The sequence below is a fragment of the Leuresthes tenuis genome, unplaced genomic scaffold (assembly GCF_036924035.1).
Source record: "Leuresthes tenuis unplaced genomic scaffold, fLeuTen1.0.hap1 SCAF_22, whole genome shotgun sequence".
In the NCBI taxonomy this organism is placed as follows: Eukaryota; Metazoa; Chordata; class Actinopteri; order Atheriniformes; family Atherinopsidae; genus Leuresthes; species Leuresthes tenuis.
Window position 1 is genome coordinate 12,100,977 of NW_027325376.1, and position 17,133 is coordinate 12,118,109.

At 40.9% G+C, this 17,133-nt stretch overlaps 1 protein-coding gene across 1 annotated transcript in view; it reads right to left on the bottom strand.

Annotated features, from left to right (window-relative positions):
- The window catches only part of kdm6ba (lysine (K)-specific demethylase 6B, a), a 94,102-nt gene that overhangs the window by 55,983 nt on the left and 20,986 nt on the right, over window positions 1–17,133 (bottom strand). The window contains exon 3 of the mRNA XM_072376088.1: window positions 718–779. The gene's annotated coding sequence lies outside the window, so the exon portion shown is untranslated. The remainder of the gene's footprint in view (window positions 1–717; window positions 780–17,133) is intronic.

Sequence of the window (17,133 nt, forward strand, 5' to 3'; positions counted from 1 at the left end):
AATAAGGAGATATGGAGCAACAATGAATGCAAAGTAGTGCATCCATCTGGTAGACTAAAAGTGTGTGTGTGGCCATGAGTGATTCCCTGTGTCTTTCTAAGTGTCTGTCCCATTTTTTTCTGTTTTGGCTTTCATTAGAATCTGGTACCTACACCCATCTGTTCACAAAGGAGAGTGGAAAAGAAGAAGGGAGGAGAGGTGGAAGAGTTGGCTGTCACTCTTCGTATGCTCCTCCTCTCACTCTTTATTTGCTCTTTTTCTTTGTCCTCTACCTCCCTGTCTGTCTCTCTCTTCTCCTCAATCTTCTCCTCCCTCCTCTTCCGTCTCCCTCCTGCCCGTCTCAGCTCTTCTCCTCCTTTCATCTTCACATACAGGCAGAATGGAGCTCAGCCTCCTCTGAAAGCCCAGCAGGTGTGTGTGGTGTGTCTAATTGTACATAAGTGTGTGCTTGAGTGTGCAAAATGTGCTTTAAAGTCTCACACATGAGAGCCTTTTTTCACCAAGTCACATTGTCTCTGCATTTGTAGCAAGTGTATTTGTGTGTTAGATGTGTGGAGTGTGTGTATTGGAGATATCTTGTTTCCTCAGGAGAGCCCAGGCCCATTTCCACTGTCTGCTGTAGCCAACCAACCCAGCAGTGCATCGATAATCTATTAGAGGAGAAACACACCCTCTGCCTTACACTCACACACAAACAGAGAAGCTTGTTCTTCTTACCTGCCACTACTGAACACACACTGGGTGTGTATGGGCTGTGAGTGGGTGGGCCAACGCTTGATCTGAAAAGCAAACATAACACAGATATTAAAAATTACTCAAAATATGTCTGCGATAAAGACGTGTCATAGAACGCAGCGCTACGAGGGGGCCCTTTACGCAGCTGGAGACTTCTGTTGTTTTTTGTTCAACTGTAGGTTTGTAGGGTTGCATGTACACCACTTGGTCACAGAACATTGCACCCAACTGTATTTGATGAACATCAAATGGACATGAATTTGCTACAAAAACCCTTAATATAAGCTCTAATGTTTCAGTAAACCTGGCTTTGGGAATGAGGAAAAAAAGAAAACAGATATTTAGACAGGGGACAGGGATGTCTGGGTTTCTCTGTTAAAGCTGCTGCCCCCCCGACCCGACCCCCGAATAAGTGGTCGATGATGGATGGATGGAGATATTTAGAAACATTTGGCCTACGGGTGCTACTTTAATTTTGTATCCCATTCATAGAAAGAAAATAAGATTATCTAAATGAACATCAAAATCAGAGGTTACAGTGTCTATTTGTGTCTCAAAAGTCAAATAAACACATTGAAAATGTTTTTTTTTCCCCCCAGAAGTGAGATCTGAAGGAAACAAAGGATATTCCAGCATAAGTTTGTTTTAATAATTAACCTGTAAACAGTAAGGATATATATGGGATCCTCACTTCATATATGTAAATAGACAAACACATGCAGACACTAAAACAAACAAACAGAACCCAATGTACTGACCAAAGGCACAGAGCGGCAGCTATAACAGTTGCCAGACATACACCCACAGTCATAATACCCTCACACATCATACACAGGACACACACAAGCCAAGCAAAACAGTAGTGCATGAACACACATGGCCTGACAAAATGCATAAACAAGATACCAGTATGATGTAAGAAGGTGCAATATTGTACATCATATAATCAAAACTAAAGCCTGTTTATCGACCAGTTATGTAGGACAGAAGCTAAGCCCTGAAGATGCAGCTTGTTTACAAAAACACAGATAATGTAACAGCACTTTAAACACTATTCTGCTGCCAGTCTGCTGTCTATTTACTGTAACCACAGACAGAACTTCATGTTTTCTGTGGCATATACGAGAGGTCATGTAGACAATTATCATTTCACTGGAAAACAGAGTTTTACTGGGGGATACATTTGGTCTCAGTTTAATTTAGCACAACTTCCATTCATAATCAATTAGATGTTTGTTTGTTTTTCCAGATCTATTGTTAAAATTTGTCCGAAATAGTTGAGAAATGTATCATCATAATTTCCCAGACCTCAAAATGACAATTAAGAGTACTTGTTTAGTCCATTCAACAGTCCATGATGACTACAGGCTCTTGTAACTTCATTTGTGGACGGGAGCCTGTTTTAGGGCATGTGCTGTGGATCTGTCACAGTCAGAAGACTTTAAGATGTCCTAAAATTGTAAAAGGGAACACACTGAACTATTTTTCTAACATGTTATTTATTCATTGTCTTTTTCTTTGCTGAGAACAACAAAAAAAAGGATAGTAACGGTTGTTAAATCAAGAGCATTTCTATCTGAACTGGTCTCATAGAGGTTCACTGCATCACTGAAAGAGCTCCATAAATGTGTCAGGGTTCAGCACATCTGTGTTCAGATGATGTATGTACTGTTTAGAGAATTATCACCTCGTTTGTCATGCTGCTGTCACAAATTTATATGTCAAAGCAGAAAAACCAAGCAATCATTTCATATAAACCTTTAAAAATTCCATCATCTGCCATTTTTCTTTCTTGTTTTTTAGATAATTCCTGGATACCTTCCATGTGGAATTCCTCCACAGATTATCCCATTGCTTAAACTACATGGAGAGCTGAGAAAAGGGGGAGGAGGGCTTGAAGTTTCCCCCGTGGACATGTTTTGCGCATGTCAAGGAATTCACTCGATCCCTCGGTTGTAACAACCCCCTCCCCCCCCTTTCCTTTACCTCCTCTGTGGAACAGAGGCATGTCGGTAGATACAGACAGCCGGGCTAACTCACAACAGCTCCCCTGATCTGCCTGAGAACATGGCCTGAGGGCCCACAAACGGGCACATGTACAGATACACAGTTACAACAGAGAAAGAGAGGGGTAACAAAGAGGAGCCCCGGGACAGAGCCTTGAGGCGCTCCAACATGGTGACACAGCAGCAGCTTCCCTCCAGGCCCCTTAGGTGAAAAGCCCAACTATCCAGCAGTTGGAAGCTGCTCCACTCTGTTTGCGAGCAGCCTTTGTTTGGCTGGAAACAATCACCAGTCCCGTGTCTGTAATTTATAGGGGAGTTGGCTCATTCCTCTGAGTGGAATGTACAGTGGGAGCTGCATGCATTTCATGATGGGTGGAGAGGTTCGCGATGAGGGGTGGTGGTTGTCCGGCCGGAGAGGGGAAGGGTGACTGAGTTTAGCTACTATTTTTAGATGACATGTCATTTAAACTTGTGGTATGGTCCTGCACTGTGGTCAAGGAATGAAACAGTTGTAGGGACACGTGGACTTACTGTGATACTGTACTCTCAAACAAACCAAATAAAACCTGCCAAGAAGCACTACAGCAACCAGAACAGCTGCACAAAGTTGCTATCTTATGCAGCACACAAAGAGGTCAATTGTATCAAGATCATATGGTGAAATTAACTGTGATAACATCAAGTAGAAATTAAACACATTTAATTGTGAGGACAAATCATGGAACTTATTGAGGCTTTCTGAAGCAAACACAAAAGCACATGCAAACAGTCACCAAACTATGACTCTGTCGCCAAACCGCCGCCCACTCAATCCTATTGTCACCTTACTTAACCTGCAGTGCACTGCAATAAATTATCAAGATAACAAAACGGTAAGGAAGATGGAAAGAAAAAAAACAAAACAAAAAAACCAAAAAAAAAAAAACAAGAAAAGTGATGCAAGATCGGTATGTCTCACTGGCTTCAGGTCCATCCTGTAAATCCTGGGTGCCACCCTTTTAATCTTTACCCCAAATGTTTAGAGTAGAGTCACACGTGTCTGGTCCTCAAATCTAGTGTTTTAATGTGACCATGTATTCTATAATGGACAGTGAAGAAGGCGTCTCTGATTCAGTAAAATGCCTGAAATTAAAGGGAACGTAAGAACGAGAAGAAAGGGGAACATGCATGACATTTGGAAAAAAGGAATTTTGATTCCCTCACCAAACACTCCTGGGATCACCATCCCTTATTGAGTTAACACCCAACTAAACTATACTTTTTTAATTAGCTTCATCTCTTCTTGGTCTCTTCCTCTTCCCCCCACAGACTGGTGCCACCTTTTAATCATAACCCCAAATGTTCAGTCACGCATGTGTCTGGTCCTCAAATCTGGTGTTTTTATGTAAGTACTATATGATGTTGAGTGAAGAGGAAGGACCGTGTTGCTTCAAGGCACACATAGCTGGTGTAACTATACAAGCAGTTAAGACACTTTATACGGAGAGCATTCCTTTTTACAGTCATTCAAGCTTCTCCTCATATTTCTGCACAGACTGAATGCACATTTCCATGGCCATGACGAATGGTTACTTATGTATTCTGGATTGGTATGGTGCACCGCTTGTGCATGTGTGCAAGATGTAATATGGAGGTGACCTGTAGAGGAATTGTAGGGGCAAAGTATATGAACAATTATGCCAGCAATTGGTAGTCTTTTGCCTACTTGAGCCTGAGTTTAAAAAGCACATTGTGCGTTACCACAAAATAAAATACAGTCACGCTATAACCTGTCAAATGTCTGTTATGATAACTAATGTATAATTGCTATGTTGATCTACAGCATTAAATGTTGCAGTTTCACAATAAAAATGTAAAAAGGAGCTGTTATTTTTAAATAAATACAGGGGTGCAGCTCACATCTTGCTATGTCACAACATGAAGTGTTGCTTAAAGCTTATGTAGACTTTAGACACCGACGATCTGGCCACGAACGGTTATGAGGACATAAGAAGGAACAGACAGAGGTGCTATTTAAGAAACTGCCATGCAACATACCCAAATTCAACACCAATTCTGCACAACATTTTTCACCATCTTATCAGTTCTCTACTTCGTTCTCACCTACACATTAGGTGTTACAAAAAAAAAAAAAGAAAAACCCAGTTAAGTTAAAATTATACACGTGTAGAGACATCACAGGCTCTGTCTGCGTGTCGTATTCAGGATTGTAAAGTAATGAGGAAGTGTGACTATTCTCACATTTTACTGCTTCACAAATCAATAATGAAAAGACGTTAGAGACAAAGTAAAGCTGAAGTCAACCTGTGTGTATGCTAATTGGAGAGAAAAAGTGTCAGACAAGAGAGAGAACAGTTGCAGCTGCGAGCACAATGAGGGTAATAATTCAAATCTAGAATCCAAACAAGCAGGTAAGAAATGTTGACCTTGATCAGGACAGAAAGTGAGATATTAAAAGTTGATGGTTGATGCTGTTTTAATTCACCTCTTTTGCAAGGCAGGAGAGAATAAAATGTAGTTTCTTGTTTCACTAAATAAATGCCTTAGAAACAAAGTAACTTGTAATATAAAAAATTTACTTAGGTTTAGTTCTGCTGTAGTCTTTTCTGATTACATTAAATTACAGCTTGAGCCATGTAGTCACAGTCCACTGTAGTTAGACTGGCAGGGCGCACATTACAGGAAAAATTACAGATGGTGTTTATCAAACATGACATGGACATGAGTGAAGTGCATGTCTGAAAGCTGCTACTGGCTTGACTTTGATGTGTGCAGCCCTGACCTTAAAAAAAGGGACAAGTTGGTAAGTGTGTGTGCAAGTCTCAGACAGGGACTCAGACAGGGCATGAAAGAATTTATAGCTTACTTAAATCACTGATCTTAAAGCTGTAAGCCCACATCAAAGTGGTCCAATTTTCACCAACTGCATGTGGTAACTTTCTTTTTGAATGAGAAACAAAACCTTTATGAACACCATGTCTGAGTTCCCAAAGGTTAAAAGACAATGCAAATAAAGTACAAAGTGTTTAAAAATCCCTGTCATTTTAACTTTTCACTCTGGGACAGAATCAATTGTAGATGAAGCATAACTAAGATACAAAATGTCTTTGTTGGGATGTTAAGCGATTCTGACACATGAAGAGATGTTATAAACACTCCATGAATAAGTGTAACCTACCACCTTTGAAATTTATGCTTCTTAATTAGGCCTTGGCTCACTTGGGTTCATGGCAGCCATTATTATGAGTTGCAGCGATCTTAGTTGGAGATGTGGCAGTGTCTGCGCTCATGGACCATGTCTGTGTAGGTGAGATGATGTAGACAAAAGTGTGCAGACAAACATGAGTCATTACTAAGATCATAACAAGGTACAAGTATACAGATGACTAAAGTTGACCGAGTCATGACTCAGGAGGAGATACCTCTGAATGTTTAGCTGAGGTAATCAAGGAGCGGCTCTGCAGATGAAAGTGGTCAAATTAGACAGTGCAAAAATTAGATAGTAAAAAGAGTCTAATCAGTTTAAAGATGTTTTAGTTTAGAAGATTCAGAAAAAGCAGCACATTATGGCATGTCATGTGAGTGGATTGTGGGTAATTCTGTGCTACAAATGAGGGTTTTTGATGTACTAATTAGAGGATGGAATGTAATGGAAATGCAGTGACTCATTATGCCTAAATCAAACTAAAAAGGCAAAATCCCACAACTGTGTTAAATATCTTAAAGCATGTGTTGCATAGTCTAAATCTGTGCATACAAGAGGTCTCTTACAACTGAAATGCATTTCTTTCGTTATGAGTTTGTAACCCCACACCCCTGTCTTGTTGCTAGGACACCTGTTCTAGGCACGTGCAGAGGCCTGACTGTCCAGCTTGACCTTTAACCCCACGCAGCTCTAACTCTTTTGACCCAAGAGGTCATTTCAACTTACTGACTGCTCCCACTGCTGTGTGCGAGAATGTGCATGTCGTCTCTGTGGTCTCTTTGTGCAAAAAGGTTACTTTTGTTGTAAATTGCTAGCAAACCTGAACTGAGTAAGCAGAGTGGGTGTTGGTGATGTTTGCTTGTATCACAGAAAGTGTACAAACTTTGGGTGGTAAAACCAAAACTTGGTTTCATCTCAGATTTTTAAAATACAGTTTATGTTCAGAAGAAAAAAAGCATTATTTTGCGTAAATAAATTATTTATATATTAAGCTCCAGGAGAGGCTGAGTAGCCGGGCCTTGTTTGCTACATGCTTCAACACACAAATCTAGAATATGCATGAATGCAGCGGCAAAGAAGGGCTAGATATTGGGTCAGAGTGTTACAGAAAACCAACATTATCCCACTGTGCAAATATGGCCTTGCAAACAGAGAGGAGATAGCTTTGTATGAGTGTGTGTGTGTGTGGTGGGGGGGGGGGGGGGGGGGGGGGGGGGGGGGGGGGTCATTCTGTCTTGCCAGCAGCAGACACAGGCTCACTGGGAAGGCGTCACAGCTTTATTTATTCATCAACCTTCTGGGAACTGGCAATGAGAGACTAGGTCAATACATATTGTACACATGTGTGTGCACAAGCACACACCCACTCTTCCATTCAGTCCACCTATAGACCACTATACAATAAATACTTTTCTAGAATACCTGTGCCAACATATATACTATAATGACTTGTTAAAGTGGTATCACAGCAGACACATACACAGTGTGTTCAGAGACTTGTTGGCTGAGTGGGCCATGAATCTGAGCCCAGAAAGCACACAGACCCCATTAAATGTTGCCGGATCTGCAACACACACACACCCCATTAAATGCTCCACATCAGCTGAGTCAGCATGCCAAAACAAAAAGAGAGCGGAGATTTAGACAAAACAAGCTCCGTAACCTAGAGACGCACACACAACTTTTCTCTTGTACAGTATGCTGACATGCAGCCTCCCCACAAGACCAGAAACGTGCGCAGAGAAACACCAGGAACAAAGGAAACGCGTCCATATATCGAAAAAAAAGACAGCATACAAGCATGTGCATGTGTTACTTGGCATCTGGCTCCTCTTAGACCACAGCACAAAAGGAGTAGTATGTGTAGTGAATGTGGCGGCGTGTGATTTGGGCTGTGCTTTGATAGCTTTTTGGGGGGGGGGGGGGTCACCATGACTTCACACAGGAGATACAAACGCTGTCCGATACACAAACACAAACCACATGCAGCTGTTCAGCGTCTGCAAATCAGGCATGTGACACAAACACATATCCACACACACGGATACTAGCAACAAAGCTAAACACAAATCTTTGTCAGTTTGGTTGTGGACATTGTCAGCACCACGTGCATCTCAGTAGAAATCTTTATGGTGTGTGTGTGTGTCTCTGTTTGGTGTGTAGTAACTTATGAATCATGTCGCGAGTTGTGGGTAAAAATAACCCTATGTGTCAAACTTAATTGCAGAGTGATGATGAAACAACTGGCTGCACAGCCACACACACATGGTTTTCCAGACATACTCATTATTTGCCCGTGCTCTCATGTGTTTTGCGTGCATGCGGGACTTCATCTAATCTGACTTGCCTCCACTTTATCAGCAGGACACCCTCGTGCTAGTCTGACCAGACCATAAGGAGGAGGATGCAAAGACACGAGAGGGAGGGTGACCTCGTGTTTGATGTGAAAGTTTGGAGCCAAAGAAGGGAAAACTTCAAACACGTTATAGAATTACCTCCCCTAACACTGACGCATCATTCGTTAGAAACAGACACAGACACAGGTATTATCAGGTATTATTATCGGGTCAACATGCCCGTGAGTTAATTAAATAAAAAATAAAAGAGAATAAAACCCATGTGATGACATGACACATTTCCCTCCACAAAACCCAGCTGAATATTTGAATGAAAAAAGCATATAATTCAATTTATTTTTACTATGATGTAATTTTACAAGAGTACACCAAGAAACTGTGGGCCTCTTTTTTAATGTGTCAAGTTCTCATCTGCAGGCGCAATGTGACATGTATGCTGTACTGCAGGTAGTCCAAATTAAATGAAAGCTTTAAACATTGACTGGAGCAATTACTGATAGAGCATAAATAAAGATAGACCCCACATACTTCTTTTGGTTTGTTGTCTGCCAAGACTCGAGTGTAACATTTGGTCTTGGCCATCTTGGGCTTTGGCAGCCAGACGAGCAGAGGGTGGACCTGAAGATGTCCACAAAGCGGCCCCTGCCAAAACTCTTACATAATTATATTACTTAAAGTAACAGTTTGTAATATTTACTAGCATCTAGTGGTCAAGTTGGGGATTGTAACCAACTCAAATCATGTCCACACACCATCAAGCAACAGACTACATCTCCATATATCAGCTAAATTCCCAGACGAAGTGAAAACAAGTAACTTTTGTGTCACTCTGAAGACCTTTTCTTTATCATTTCCATCTGGAAAAAACTACACCAATTTTTATTCTCGTATTCTAATTCAATTCAATTTAGCATAATTTTTCAATACAAGTCAACTTTACAGTCAAGACAAGATCAATAAAAGTACAAATAAAATGTAACAGAATGTTATTACAATGGAACAATCTAATTCACTATAGTTCAATTACTGTTTAATCCAATTCAGATAACAAATTCATTATAAATGTATCAAAATAACTAAACTAAGAAAAACAACATAACATTGAATCCATGTCCTGGACGTGCACGAGGTGGTAGATGACAGCAGAGAGGATAACCCCCTTCTGACTGAAGGAGTGGGGCTATCTGCCTGGACTGACTGAAGAATATTACTGAAGATGGGTGAAAATAAGTGTCCCACAATGATAAAATATATAGGCTGGGGTTAAGCCCAATTTACCAATTCCTCAAGTCATGTGATTGGTTTCTCGGGTTGGTTACACATGAAACCTTGGCTATTTAAATCCATGCGTTTGAGACTCTTACCAATATTAATTATTCCTGCATTTGCATTGATCTGTGTAACTATAATAATACACATATGGTGCCAATATGTGGGACTTCTGTCTGGCCATGATCAAAGATTTGAAAGTCTTAATCAAAAATATATTATATTAATAGACTGAAGAGCCATTAAAAACATCCCCAAAAAATTGTCCTCACAAACTGATACCAACAAATGTGGTGGTGGTGTGTGTTCTTTCACGTGAGGTGTAAAGTTTGTGGTTCAGACTCATGAGACAGCAGAATGAAGGGCAGTTACGCAGTTATGAGAAACAGAACCAAAAGAAAAAGAATTTAGGATAAAGGGAGCCAATGTCAAATGGGAAAGATAAGAAAGAGGTAAATGAAAACTGAAAATGAGTGTCGTGTGGGAAGAGCAACAAGGAGAAAAAATAACAGCTGCCTATAAAGTACTTAAGTCAACCAGAGTTATGAGAGGCAGAACGGTGGGTGGTTGTAGAGGATGAAGTGCTCACACATAAACACCGTCACAGAGTGATACATGCTAGCTGGTCTCAGCCCGGTGGCTAGTGCTAACCTTTATTGGTTAAGCAGCTGGTTTGATGTGGAGCCCACACACAGCGACAGGATGCCAGGCAAACTATATCACACACACCACAGAGGTAGGGAGGTGGTGTATGTGTCGTGTGGGAAGAGTGGCTGTATGATTGTTTGTATGTGTGAGTGTCTCAGGAGAATGTGCAGGGGGATGAAAAGTTGTGAATGAATCTGTGGGACGGCTGATACCTGTATGCTTGACTGTTTTTTGGACAGTGTGGATGTAGGGAGTTCAAGTGTGCCCACTGGCCCAAATGTGTGGGTGTAACAACAATGACTCTGGCCATGCAAGTGTGTGTGAAATAATTTGTGTACCACCAATGCCAAGAGATTAGAAGAAGTTGAGATAGAGTGAGATCGATAGCACAACATGAGAGATGAAAGACAAAAAAAGTGACAGGGAAAGAAAAAAATCGATCCAAGTAAAAAAATGTCAGATGCTGCGATGAAAAGGACAGAAAAAGGGGACAGAATGACCACTAACAAATTGAGAAGCAAAAGACATGAGGCTAGCAGGAGAAAGAGGAGAATGATGAAGAGATAAACATATTGTGGAGAGTCTGGCCGTATCCCAGCTTTGTCTTTGGTCTCAGACGAGGGTGGCTGGCAGAGGCAGGCTGGCTTGCTGCTCTGGCCCGAGGCCAGGCCACACACTGTGCCACGCTGCCCAGGAAAAGCCCCGGCCAGTGAAGGACAGGGGGGTTGATGGGTGGTGGAAAGATCCCAAGTCCAGGCCTCCCGAGGCACTTCAACTTGCCCCGGGGGGCCCATTGTGTCACAAGCTCAACCACTTGACACATCTGGTCTCCTCAGACTGGCGAGGACTCATTCTCCCTGACGATGTTGCTGTGGGGCTACAAAGCTGTCTGTGCTCCAACCTGAGCCTGGATTATACAAACATCACAGTAACTGCTACATATGATACCAAGATTTAAAGCTTTTAATTACAGAGCACAGCAGACAGGCACCCTCAAGACATTTTGACATTTATAGTTTAAATGTACATTCTTTGTTTTGGCCCATCTTTAGTTCCCATCTTTACCTTTTCCTAATGTGATATCATAACCCACTTATTTCAATAGTGTAAAATGTATGTTGCGTGATCCGCACACAACCACTTGGTTAATGCAGTAAATGGTTTACATGCAAATTGGATAGCATGCCATGGCTTTAAAAGACCATTTTCCAGATTAATCGTTTAGACTGCAAAATGTCAGAGAGCATTATAATCAAGCATGTACACTAATTAAATACCTTATAGCGGCATTGGAGAGTTCAGTTCTAAATAGCTTGTATAATCAGAGAAATAGGTTAGTATGTTCAACAGGTCAACAAGTCCCGAGAACATCAGGACAGACTGGGGTAATTCTGAGAAACTGGGCGACGTTCTTTGGCTTTTTTTTTTTTTTTACGTTTTTATTACTCTGAAATGTGAAGTTTAAAGTCTGAACTGAATAAGACTTCTGTTGATAGCAATTGTAGCGTTCAGCCCTGCCGCCACTCAAAAAAAAAAAAAAAAATCAGTAAAACCTCGAGTCTATCAGTCTCACTTTCTTTTAAACTAGAGCATGGACACTTTCTGACTCCATGTTTGTTTTTATCCCTTCTGTGTTTTTCTGCAGTGTCCTTTACTTGTTTTTAATTAATTATTCACTCCACTACGAACAAATGTGGAATGTTAATGCCAAAGCAGAAGGAGTCTATCTGAAAACAAAGGGGAACCAGCAGCGATGCTGATAAACCTTATAAATATCTATGGGTCCAATCCCTCAAACTGATCAGAGGCATTGAACTACTGTGACTGGTTCAGCCTCCACTCTCCATTTAGTCTATAACCTCAGTGTCGCAACAGCTTGAGAGCAGAATCATGATTTATTCTTTGGGAAGAAGTGCTACCTCTGGCACCATGAACATTTCATGAAAACTAAAAGCTGCTATCTTTTGGCAACCTTTTTGAGGCAGCAGCAGATGCTTAAGCAAGAATTATGCAAAGAAATACCTTTTCTGTTTATGAGAGCATTTTTTGGGTGTCTGAGATGACTACTAACTCAAAAACTCTGAAAAACACCTTCTTTGTGCCACTGAAAATATATCCTTCAGGATGATGTCAAGATACAGGCCCGACTTAGAGTATAAACAGCTTTCTCATCTTTACCAACAGCTAACTTCAAGTTCAAATCATGGAGCATTCGCTGTACTTCAAAAGTGACAAGTTGAAACTATTGTTCTCTGTTTTACTGTTAACAACAAATTCTCAAAAAGGTAGTTATAAATAGTTCAAATAACTTAAAGAAGAATTGACCAAACAATTCTGTATGGGTACTTTGTTTCATGTTTAAAATTCATACTTGGCCTATTTGTTCATGACTTCAGCATCAAAAGCACAACAGAAAAATTACAAAAGCATACTTTTAAACGTTGTACACTGCTGCCCAAGTACTCGTTCTTAACATTAGCTTCTAAACAATTAAACTGAGGAGGAATAGACTGACAGTGAAGTTCATTTGTGATGGAGAAAACAAAATTACTTGACTGGTTTGTTGCCCACTGGATGGCCGTTATGTTACTTCAGCATTCCTGTCCGTGATGTGGTGTTCTGACAACCAGGTATAATTCAACGTGTGACTTGTGACGAGACTGTGCCCAAAAGAGGGAGCAGTAGCAACTTTCTGTGGCCGAACTACAGTAAAGAAAAAGTATTTTAGATTAAAACTGTTGTTCAAGTACTTTTTATATCAGTTTGCCGTTTGTGCGAGTGTGAGCTTCTCGACTAAGCTCTGTGTCCTGTCTCATAGGGTAATAACATGTTTTAAAAGTTATTAAGTGTAATACATGTCAATATTTACATTTGCATTGTAGCTCAAATCTGTAGGACTGATCACAATGAACCACATCACTCGGAAGAGAGGTGAACAGCTGGCTTCTTGCCCAAAAAATGAGCTGCTATAAATAGATTTGTAAACATGGTTAAAAAAAAAAGAGCTGCTGTCCTCCATTTATGTGATATGTTGACCGTAGCATGTCATACATTTCAATCAGATCCCAGGAAATAGTTTTAACTTGTGAAAAGAGGCATGGCTGTGCATCAAGAGGAAGGGGCCCCTGGTTACAATCGCTCTATTGGAACACGAGTCTAAGCTTAATCACTCCTGTCTGGGTCGCCTGGCTGAGGATGTCTAACGCTGGAGGACATAAAATACCTGAAGCAAACATGAATGATAAGATGATGTAGAATAAAAATGAAGCACCTAAATAATGGCTCAGTGATTTGCAAAACAGAAAATAAGTTCATACAAACAATGAAAACATGTTTCATTTTTTTAACTTTCCTCCATTGTTTTATTCATTTTCTTGCTCGTCTCTCTGTGTCAACTACATGTGTTATATGTGTGAGTTTGTGTTTTAGAGAATGAAACAGCTCAAAGGGATATAGCCGACTAAACTCCAATGTCCACCTTCCTGAATAAACCAGTCAGACCTCAAAGCCTCTCTATTAGGAGGACAACTGTAATGCCAATGTCGCAATGGGACTACATTACTGATAGCAAAGAAGAACAGATGCTTTTCAACCATGTGTTTGATACATGTATACAGATTCTGGCACAGGGTGGAGACTGCGTGAGGACACGTGCGTGTATATTCATATCCAGTGTCTGCAAAAATGACCTCTGTGTTGAATGTACAATCACAGAGGCTCAAGTTACGATCAGCCCTTCTTCTCTCTGTCTGCCTCTGTTGAGATATAAGATTACCTCTGGCTCCAGACAGCGAGTCCAATACTCCTCCTCCTCGTCACCTCTGTCTCACCTGACCAGAGGAAGACTGGGATGATGGGATGGAATGTAAGGATGAGAGGGCAGAGACCGGATAGGGGGGTGGAGGATGATGAAGAAACTGAATGGAGGGGTAGGGTGGAAACAGAAAGAGATGTATACAGTGGGAGAGCCAGAGATGAGAATCACTGATTGTCTTGTCCACCTGCACAACTGCCACAAGAAGAAGAGACACAAATGCTCACGCACACACACACACGCGCACACACACACACACACACAAGATGTGAGCCAGCACTCAATAGCCGGAAACCTAAGATGGCGGAAGATAGGGGGCCCATACGACCTCTTAATCGAACTATGCTTGGAGCTCCAACGGGGTCAGGCTCACACAAACACAGACAACACACAAACACACATCACTGACCCCACCCTTCCCCCAAATGAGCCCCACATTGATGAGGTCACTGGCCAAGAGGTCATATCCCAGCGATGGAAAACAGAAACGGAGATCGTAAAAGACAAGGGAAGGAAAACAAAAAAAGGTGAGGAGACAATGCAATTTTGAAACACAAGCAAACCAATTTTACACAAAACTTTAGCTTTTAGATTTAAATTTAAATGGTTTCCTGGATACTGTCCAAAAACTATAAATACACCGACTTTCTCATTGAAGAAGAAAAGAAACCTTAAGACGAACAGAAACTTCTTAGGAACAGAATAATATTCAGCAGAAGCTGACAAATACCAAAACCCGCTGCTTCCTGTTGTAATTCTGAGACAAATCTGCCCTCCTTTATACAACCACTTCCTTTACCAAGAATATAATGTTTCCGCATGCAGAAGTTAAAAAAAAAAAAAAAAAAAAAAAAAAGGCTTTTGGCTCATCTACCGTAGATGTGTGCCATGTCCTCCAAGAGGCAAATGTGTGTCAGCGTGACAAGTCTGTGATTACCAGAAACAGAAACAGGGAACTGAGATTTGATGAGACGCTTGTTTTGTCTTCCTGCGTCTCAAATTGTTATGAGAAACATTGTCTTTTTTCCCCCTCATGCATCCAAATACACAGAGAGTGACGCAATGCAATGTACAACACAGATAAACATGTGAAAAGACACAGATGTGACAGACAGCCTGATCTCTGCTGAGCTGATCGAGAGATTTGAGGCAGCATCGATTTGTGTGTTGCTGGAAATAAAACAGACAAGTAAATGTTTTGAATGAGTATTAAAAGGCAGTCAGTTGTTTTACATTTATATTAAGAAAACACGCTTTTGTGCTCTGTCGAATTATGTACTGTACGATATCCTAATTATTTCAAGTAAGGAGTACCCATGACAGTCAGAGTTGAGCTTTTAACATTTTTTAACTCTCAGTGGTTGCCAGCTTGGCTGCGTACTGGAGAGGGAAACTATTACAAATCCATGTTCAGCTAGGAGGAGAAGTCATGATTAGGAACAGCAGAAACTTTAAAATCAGGAATTAAACTAACTTGTGTTGTTGCCCTTTTTGTCATTTATGATTTTTTTTAAAATTAATTTATTTTTTAATAAATTTTCCTCCCTGCCGTGTTAGATTTGAGGACTATGGTTGGACAGTTGCAGAAACGTGGCAGCTAGAGCGACAATAGAGCTCTAATGTGTTCTGCTTTTCATGTTTGGTTTGAGACAAAAATACCAGTAGATGTAAAGTGCACACAGTTGTTAGACTACAATGTGTGGGGGTATCCCTGTCAGGACCCCGAACCCCAACTCCCCTAAGAGGCTTGAACTCAACGCAAAGAGGCAGTTTTGTTCTGGCTCTCCATCATGCGGCTCCAACTCTCTCCCCTGTCCACCATCCTCAAGTGGATTCAGAGTCTCTGTGTTCTATTTTGTTTTAGAAATGATTTGACTCGAACAGCGAGCAGTCCCTTATCATCATGTTACATTTTATCATTCAGGCAGGGGACTTAAGAAGTTGTTTGCACGATCTTCATAAGGAGATACTGTTTCTCAGCTTAAGAACAGACTTTGTGCTGCAACATTTTTCTCAGCTGCTGTTTAAGGAATCACAAAAAGTTTCATGACAGCTACTCCAGCTTTTTCCTCTCAACCAAAATATTTGAGATTTTTTTTTACTCACGAGTAAAGTGTTTTATCAAATGCAGGCTTCTGTGTGAACAGCTGCTCTTCATTATTTCCAAACTCTGAACATCGCAGCTACTCAGATAACACAGGAAGCTTTCACCTGCACAGCTGTATTTGCTTCTTTTGTTGTCTCAGTTGTATTCAGCTCAGTTAGTAATAATCATAGTTTCAGGCGAGCATCAAAGGGAGAAAGCCTTTCTGCACTCAGAGGTTTTTCTTCCCCCTTTCCCTAGTGAGGCTAATTTGGAAAAGGGGTCCACAACCTACAATGCTACTGTGAGATGTAGCTTGGCATTTTCACATGCATACAGACAAAAATAGCTCCATGGCAGTGGGACAGAAGCAGAGAGCAGGGGAAAGCAATAGAATGAAATGAGGAAATAAACAGATTGTGCATGTGATTAAATACAGAGGAAGAACTTGGTTATTGTCCCATTTTTCCATCTTTATCTGCCCCATTTCTGCACCTTCAAAGCCAACATTACCCAGACCCGATTAATCCCATCTTCTTTCTGCTTCTCTTTTATCCTTCTCCTCCCTCCACCTTGTCCTCATCTTTTATGACAGAATTTCTACCTCTTCATCAACGCACCACCTCTCCTCTGACTTCTTCTCTGTTCATCAGCAGTGGTGTTGGGAACTTTGGCAGTAAGTGTGTTCTGCTTTTAACTGTGCTAACCTGCTTCACGTTTTTTTTTCTGAACATTTAAATTTCCTGAGTTTGTCTAAAGCTTTGTTTGTGAAGCAGAGAGACATTACTTAAATTCCATCATCCAAAGCCTTCCACTTATATGTTAACATGTTCTGCCTGAATATGCACGTGCATGTGGCAGTAGGGTGACGCACAGTTTTAATGTCTTGATTCATAAATGCTTTCATTTGAAAACTTCTCCATTTATTTTGCTCACATTATGTCTTTTCTTTTCCTCGCTGTGCATCCTTGTTTGAGTTGGAGATAAAATAAAGCCCAGTATAAAACAGAAAAGGA